Below are 9,178 nucleotides of genomic sequence, written 5' to 3'. Positions count from 1 at the left end.
AAGCCTACTTTGTACCTAATGCATACACCTCGTCGTATTGCATCCGATTCTCATATGTCCAGGTGGCGCAATTCGAGATTCAGACTTCTATCATCTCAATGCTGCCCACCTTTTATGGGAACTCCACATAAACTCCTTACCAACATCTAGATGAATTCTTGGAAATATTCTTCACCATCCATATATCTAATTTTAGTGATGACGCTCTCTGTCTCAGGCTCTTTCTATTCTCTCTGAAGGATAAGGTCAAATATTGGCTGACATCCTTAGAACCGAATTCAGTAGCCAACTATGCCACCGTGCAACATGAATTTTTTAAAAAGTACTTCTCAATTACGAAGACAAACTAACTTCAGAGAGCCATCACAAGTTTCTCACAGATGGATGGGAAACTCTTTTTCAAGACTTGGGAGCGCTTCCAGGACCTACTCCATAAATGTCCACATCATCAAGTCATCAAGTGGCAATTAGTTCAAACCTTCTATGAAGGGTTAGCCGAGAGAGGTAGGTTGATGGTTGATGCATCGTGCGGAAGTACTTTCCTCACAAAGCATGAGAACGAGGCTTGGGTTCTCTTTGAGAACCTAGTTGAGAATTCTCAGCAACACACTACTACCACTCGTAGACCCCCCAATCCATCCACCTCTAAACCTAAAGGAGTTTATGAGTTTGTTGCAGGCCATGACCTAGCGCCAACCTTGCACACCATCACTTAAAAGATAGATCAGGTCTTGTCCTTAGGACAGCACCCGCAGCTAAAAGCCTGTGCAAAAGTGTGTGCAATCTACTCTGACCCTTCCCATTCATATTATAGTTGCCCACATGCGCCCTCCCAGCCTAAGCTTGTAAAGGAGGAAGTGAAAGCCACTCATAATTGGCATGATACGCCATCTAACAACCCCTATTCCAACACATACAACCCCTGGGTGGAAACAACATCCCAACTTCTCCTAGAGGCAACAAGCTCTAGGTTTTCAATGCCAAAGACCTCCACAAGCCTCTAATGCTCAACTCCCTTACTCTTACAATTATCAAAATCATCCCACGTCTGCCCCAAGACCAACATCATTTTTGCAGCTTCCTGTTCCTCAACCTAAATATGATTCTTTCCTAGAGATGGTGGTAAAATTCCTAAAGGACATCGAGGCTGACCGTCAAAACGATCGGCAACTCCTTCAATCCCATTCCCAATCCATCGCAAAACTAGAAGCCACCATGGGGGACCTAGCTGCCTCTTTGAGTTGGAGATTTGAGGGTAAGTTACCGAGTCAGCCCGTAGTGAACCCTAAGGGACAATATGGGGTAGAATATAAACCAGATGCTAGTCTATCAGCATATCATGAGTAGGCCCAAGCGGTATCCACTCTTTAGAGTAATGTGATGAAAAAAATTAAGAAAGAGGAGGAGTTGGCCGAGGGAAAGGTGAAAAAGGAAAAGAGGATAGTACCCAATGCTGATTCTTGCACCCTATCTTCCTCTAGTTTAGTACATAAACCCTTTAATTCCACACCTGTCACTGAAAGGACCAAACCTCACTTCACCCCTCATAGGGCCTTTCATGTCCCGCCAGTAGCACATCCCACTGCTCCTCTTACATCTTATATATTTAGGAAAAAGGCATCAACTAAGTCCATCTAGGACATGTTTAAACAAGTAAGGGTTGACAAGCCTCTCCTAAATGGTATCAAGCAATCATCTACGTTCACAAAGTTCCTTAAGGACTTATCAATGTAGGAACATGAGTCAAGGGTGTATATGGATGGCTTGGTTAAGTAGGTTGAGCACCTGAGCTCAATGATATTAGGACGCCTCGTTCCTAAGCTAAAAGATCCTAGCTCACCCACTATTTCATGTGTAATCTATGATCACGCCATCGATGGGGTTCTTTTAAACTTAGGGGCAAGTGTGAACATCCTTTCGTACTCGGATTACCAGCAACTTAACCTTGGGAAGCTACAGCCCACCCCGATCACATTGTGTCTTGCTGATTGATCCATAGAGAAACGTCAGGGTGTGGTAGAAGATGTAGTGGTCAAGGTAGAAGATCTCCATTACCCTATCGATTTTATTATCTTAGATATGGAGCCTTCTACGAATTCGTTTCCTATCCTCTTAGGGCGATCATTCTTAGCCATGGCTAATGCTGACATACAGTGTAGAACATGGATTATGGACATCTTCCTTGGCCATAAGCTGTTAGGGATTTATACTAAAAGACATGCTTTATGTAATTGGTTTTAGTATTTATTAATAACTTCAGTTATTCCATTTTTTTGAGAATCTTTCTGAGTAATGTTTTCCTAACATTTTTTATTTAATGATTATGCATGTGTATCTTTTATTCTATGTAGTAGTTAATCAAGTGTTTAGAGTACGACTTATACACATAAGATTAGATCATCAGTTTTTATAGAATATAAGTTTATTGTTCACATTATTAAATGAAATTGGACACACCATTGGTAGAAATGTAGCACAAGGTTCTAATAGGTCTGTCTTGACTATTGGGAATGGTACAGTTCCAACTCCTTGTTCTAGTACACTTTGTGGGTATTAAATAGGACCGTCTTGAGGTAATTGTTTTTATACTGACTATATAAAACGTCAGTATAAAAACAATTAAAACCTCATGATTATTACGAGTGGTTATGCTCTTAATCTTGATATAATTATTGGATACATGCATATAATGTTTATTACTTTGATTCATAGAAAAGTGAGATTCTTTGTAGGTCAAAATACTCAGTGAGTTAGGTGATGCAATTATGTGTGTGGTGAACATTAATTAATGATGGAATCCATTTCCCGGTATTGGAATTGATGATACCCCCTCAAGGAAGCTTATAAGTTTTGATTGTGTCAAACCCTGCAAGTGGATTTCGAATCCAACACATCAAATAAGTTAAGTGGAAGGTCTCAGGCAATTAATATGTCAATTAATTAAATTGTTAGTAATTTAATTTAATAGATGGGTATCTATAATTTTTACATAGGGAGATAAATAAGCATTTAATAAAAAGAGCTTGAAATTTAATTTCGAATATGACAAGGAGTACAATTATAATTCTTTTGTGGTATGAATTATATTTAATGTAACTAAGGATAAATTTCGGTCAAATTAGGAATTCTTAATTACGTGGGAAGCCCTAGTCAAATTTGCCTAGAGGTCCCTACTGTAGCCTATATACACGCGCTCCATTTAGCAGAGGGGCTGGACTGCTCTGATACCCCTACTATGAAATATTAGACCTCAGAGGGGCACTTGGGTATTCATGTATACAATAAACATACCTATGCAACGAAAACATAAATCATACAACCATATATACCACACAATACTAGAATTCAGTATTTCCATACCATAGTCATATAATACATCTCTCTCCAGTATCATCTACCCAAAATACCATACTTTGTACAAACATACCCTATAAACAAGGCAATAAAATAGTCATGCTATCTGCGAGCCTGATCTACTCGCCTAGCTAGCTCACCTAAAAAATGTTAAAGTAAAAGGACGAGTCGACGCTCAGTAAGTGAAAATATGCTTTCACTAGTGTGTGGCTACTAAGTTGCATACTATTTAAAAAACATCTGAATGGTATAAAATGATAAATCTGTAAAACATATCTTACATTTTTCACAGTTTAAAGTATAACTGTATCATCTGCATTTTATACTTTTAATACTGCTAATATCATACTATATTAATCAAATTCTGTAAAAATGTATACAATTACATAACTGTATTTTATCCCTGGAACTCTGTATGTCATGATTTGACCCCTCATGACAGGGTTGTATGGCCAGTAGGCAGGACTTAACACTGGTCGGCCCTCCAGGTAAGTCACTATACTCTACACTTCCTCAGTCCAGCCAAACTGCATCCACTCTTAAGCACAGAACTAGAACTGCTACCTCGTCAAACTAGCCCCCTCAACCCAGCGAACTGGGGAGCTGCATCCACTCCGAGCACAGTTTGACGGTACCCACACACTATCTGAGATATGTGGTTGCACTCTATCTGTATTAGCAACGGTACTGTGCTCTGTTATCTATATCTGTTTCTGTAATATTTTCACAAGGATATGATACTATATACATATAATACTATAATCCTTCTACTGTTTTCATCATGCTTCCAAAATAACCATAACACTATAATTTTGTACTATAAATATTGTAATATCTGAATAATATAACTGTAGCATCTTAATACTATACCTGTATATCTGACTATGTAATCTGTCTGTATATTCTGAGTGTTATGGTATTAGGAAACATGGTATACTGTAAATACTGTATTTGCTTATCTGAACAAAAACTGTAATAGAATGATTCTGAATAAAACTGTAATATACTAATCTGAATATCTATAACATATACTGATCTGAATAAATATATGTATATGTATATTGATTTAAATAATTATCTGTATATACTAAATAACATGATATGCTAGAAAAAGCTATATAAGTTCTGTATTAGATAAATATCTACTCAAGCCACACAAACATTAAAACTTTTATTCAATAAAAACTGTTTAATAAACTGGTATATATGTATTTATGAAATCTCTGTTAACATTTTTAAAACTCCTAACATAGCATATTTTCCTTACCTAATTTCTGAAAAGCCCCCACTGTACTCTGACTCTACACCCGCAGGGTTCTCCACTCAACACCCTGAAAATCACATCTCCCAAAATAAAATATCGTTATTTCTTCGTATATTATATTTCTTACAACTATGAGAAAGAAAAATACTCAATAAAATGTCTTACCTTAAAATTGGGATGGAATCCAAAACCACTTCCACCAATGATCCGCTCTGGCAGACTTGTAGAAAACTTTCCTAAAAGCGTCATGATGGCCTCAGATCGTCGATCCGGCAAGAAACGGAGCTGGGATCGAAGAGAGAAGGGGAGAGGGTCATTTTAGAGAGAGAGAGAGAGAGAGAGAGAGAGAGAGAGAAAGAGAGAGAGAGAGAGAGAGAGAGAGAGAGAGGATATCTTTGTGCCATTTTCTACTGAAAAATATAAGTTTCGGCTATTTACAACCCTAGAATCATTGACGAGACACGTCACCTCGTCGACGAGTCCCTAAAGAAGTTTGTCAATGAACTTTCACTCCTCGTCGACGAATTTCAGACTGCCTCGAACCCCCTCTTGGTATCTTCTTGTCGACGAGACATGTCCTCGTCGACGAATTCCCTGTGTTCGTCGATGAGACCTTATTAATTCTTTGGGTTATTACATTCTCTCTTCCTTATAAAATTTTGTCCTCGAAATTTGCTATTTGTGTTAAACACCATCCATTAAGGAAAATGGCCGACTTATTTTATTACTTACCCTCACTTGTGGCAGAGGAATACCATGGTTACATTCTATGTTCTGGGAGATTACACATATAAAACTATAAGACTACTTACTAACTAAATTAATACATGTACTTATGAAAGAAACATTACCTACTACTTACACTTTACCTAATTACCACTAAACCTCTTGGAATAACTGCGGGTATTTTTGTCTCATCTATTCCTTGAGCTTCCAAGAAGCTTCCTCCATAGTATGGTTCCTCCACAAAACCTTTACTAGCTGAATTTCTTTGGTGCGCAGTTTTTGTGTCTTTCTGTCCAAAATTTGTACTAGCGCTTCTTCATAAGCTAATGAATCTTTAAGCTCTAATTCTACATAACGGATAATGTTGGAAGGATCTTGGACGTATTTCCTCAGCATAGCTACATGGAATATGTCGTGTAGTCTGGATAAAGCTGGCGGCAAAGCTAACCTATAGGCTACTGACCCCACTTTCTCTATTATCTCAAAAGGGTCAATATACATAGGGCTCAACTTGCCCCTCTTCCCAAATCTCATAACCCCTCTCATAGAAGCTATCTTTAGGAATACTCGATCTCCCACATCAAACTCTAATTCTCGGCGGCGTGTGTCTGCATAGCTTTTCTACCGACTCTGCGTGGTACTAATTCTTTCTTTAATCAATTAGACCTTATCATATGCCTATTATATTATCTCTAGACCCAAAACTCACCTCTCGCCTACCTCATCCCAAAAAAGAGAAGAACAACACCTTCTACCACAGTGCTTTATAAGGTGTCATGTCAATGCTAGCCTAATAGCTGTTATTGTAAGCAAACTCAACTAGCGGCAAAAATTGGGTCTAGCTACCCCCAAAATCTAACACGCACGCCCGAAGCATATCTTCTAATGTATGAATTGTTCTTTCAGTATGACCATCTATCTAGGGGTGGAAAGCAGTGCTAAATGCTAGCTGTGTACCCATAGCCTCCTAAAAACTTTTCCAAAATCGTGAAGTAAACCAAGGATCTCAGTCTGAAACTATGGATACTGGTACACCATGGACACGAACTATTTCCTGAACATATATTTCTGCCAATTTGTCCATGGAGTAACTGAATTTAATCGGGATGAAATGAGCATTCTTCATCAGATGATCAACAACCCAGATTGCATTCAATCCCTGTCGCGCTAGTGGTAACCCAGTAATGAAGTCCATAGAGACGTGATCCCACTTCCACTCTGGGATGAACAGTGGCTGCAACTACCTTGCTTGTCTCTGGTGCTCAGCTATAGCCTGCTGACACATCAAACACTGCTGTACGATTTTGATTATTTCCTTTTTCATTCCACTTCACCATAAATACGCTCGCAGATCTCTGTATATTTTAGTACTGTCAGAATGAACTGTGTATAGTGATCTGTGAGCTTCCTTTAAAATCTTTCTTTTAATATCATCATCTACAAGCACACACAGTCTAGTGCGAAACCTCAAAGCTCTGTCATCAGAGATATTAAACTCCTTTCCCTGACCATCCCGCACTTTAACTATTACCTTTGATAACTCTGCATCATCTCCCTGAGCGGCCTTAATCTTCTCATATAGTGCAGGTTGTACAACCAAGCCAGCAATAAATTCCTGAGGACTATCCTTTACTAACTTTATGCTAAATCTCTCTAAACCCATCAGGATCAGATGTTGAATCTCCATAGCTGCCAGTACTGATTCTACTGATTTCCTGCTCAGAGCATCGACTACCACATTCGCTTTCCCTAGGTGGTAACTAATTGTGCAGTCATAGTCTTTAATAAGCTCTAGCCACCTTCTTTGTCTCATGTTCAGCTCTTTCTAGGTGAAGAAATATTTTAGACTTTAATGACCGTGAAAATTTCGCACTTCCCACCATACAAATAATGCCTCTAGATCTTGAGAACGTACACCACTGCAACTAGCTCCAAATCATGGATAGGATAATTTTTCTTGTATTCTTTAAGCTGTCTAGAAGCATACGCAATAACCCTACCATGCTACATCAATACACATTCAAGACCCTTCAATGACGCATCACTATATATTACAAACTCATCCTTTCTTAATGGAATAGCTAATACCGGTGCTAAAACTAACTCCGCTTTAACTCCTGAAAACTCTACTTACAATCATCGGTCCAATCAAATTTCACATTTTTACTCATAAGTCATGTTAGTGGACTAGACAACCTGGAGAAGTCATCCACAAAGCGTCGGTAATAGCCTGCCAATCCTGAAAAACTCCTGACCTCCTAAACATTTCCTAGCCTTTCCCAACTCACCACTGCCTCTATCTTACTCAAATCAACTGATACACCCACTTTAGAGATCACATGACCGAGAAAAGAAACCTACCTTAACCAAAACTCACATTTCTTGAATTTTGCATATAATTTATTTTCTCTCAATATTTGTAACACCAGCCTCAAATGATGCCCATGTTCCTCAAAACTGCTCGAGTAGACCAATATATCGTCAATAAACACAACCACAAATTGATTCAAATACTAATGGAACACTCGGTTCATTAAATCCATAAATTCTGCTGGTGCGTTAGTCAACCCAAATGGCATCACTAGGAACTCGTAATGTCCATATTTTGTTCAAAATGTTGTTTTTGAAATATCTTCTGCTCGAACTTTAACTTGATGGTAACCCGACTGCAGGCCAATTTTAAAGTAAACCTGGGTCCCCTGGAGCTGATCAAACAAATCATTAATTCTAGGGAGAGGATATTTATTCTTGACTGTCAATTTATTTATTTCCTTGTAATCGATACACAATCTCATGGTCTCGTCTTTCTTCTTCACAAACAGAACTAGTGCTCCCCAGGGCGACACAGTGGGCCTGATGAAACCTTTATCCAGCAAATCCTGTAACTGATCTTTCAATTCTCTCAGTTCAACCGAAGCCATACGATACGGTGCTTTAGATATCGATGCTGAACTTGGCAACAGATCTACAGTAAATTCAATCTCACGTTCTAGTGGTAAGCTAGGCAATTCATCTGGAAAAACATCTGGGAATTCACGCATTACTGATATATCAATTTGTTTCAGCTCTTCTTTCGATGATTCCTTTATGTATGCAGTATACCTCTAGCAACCATCTTGTAATAGTCTCCTCACTTGAATCGCTGACACAAGCTGTGGTGAGGCACGTACGCGTGAACCCACGAATCTATATTCTTACTCACCCGATGGTCTAAAAATTATTTCTTTTTTACGGCAACCTATGTTGGCGTGATGAGTTGGTAGCCAATCCATACCCAGTAGCACATCAAACCCCTACATATCTAGGACCATGAGATCCATAGGTAGTATTCTCTCCTAAATATTTATTGGAAAATTCCGAAGCACCTTCCTGCATCTTACAACAGATCCCGTCGGCATACCCACAGACAACTCTACATCTAATAACTGTGTCTCTATCCCAGTTATTCTGATATACCCCGTTGATATAAAGGAGTGGGTGACACCTGTATTAAACAAAACAATAATTTTATATGGTAAAGAAATAAAGGTACCTATGACTACGTCTCCGGCTATCTCAAACCCAGTGTCAATGCAAAGACCCTCGCCGGTGCAATGTTCCTCTGCTGACCTCCACGAAGTACCTGGTATCCACCCCGAAATGGTCTAGGAGTTGGTACATAACCTGACGACATCTGACATGATTGAGCCATATGACCAGGCCTCCTGTAGCGATAACAAACATTCTCCCCTAGCCGGCACTCACCTGGATGTCTCCATCCACATCTGAGACAAATTGTGGGAGGTTGTCCACCCTCAAATCCACCATGATCTACCATCTGTCTCTAACCCCCTC

General features: G+C 39.0%; 1 non-coding gene across 1 annotated transcript; it reads right to left on the bottom strand.

Annotated features, from left to right (window-relative positions):
• Positions 1–348: 348 nt before the first annotated feature.
• On the bottom strand, positions 349–454 carry LOC131161077 (small nucleolar RNA R71). Its single transcript, XR_009138238.1, has one exon. It is a non-coding gene; the product is annotated as a small nucleolar RNA R71 (small nucleolar RNA).
• Positions 455–9,178: the final 8,724 nt, after the last annotated feature.

This window comes from Malania oleifera, chromosome 7 (genome assembly GCF_029873635.1).
Source record: "Malania oleifera isolate guangnan ecotype guangnan chromosome 7, ASM2987363v1, whole genome shotgun sequence".
Classification (NCBI taxonomy): Eukaryota; Viridiplantae; Streptophyta; class Magnoliopsida; order Santalales; family Ximeniaceae; genus Malania; species Malania oleifera.
This window is presented reverse-complemented; position numbering and strand designations above follow the sequence as displayed.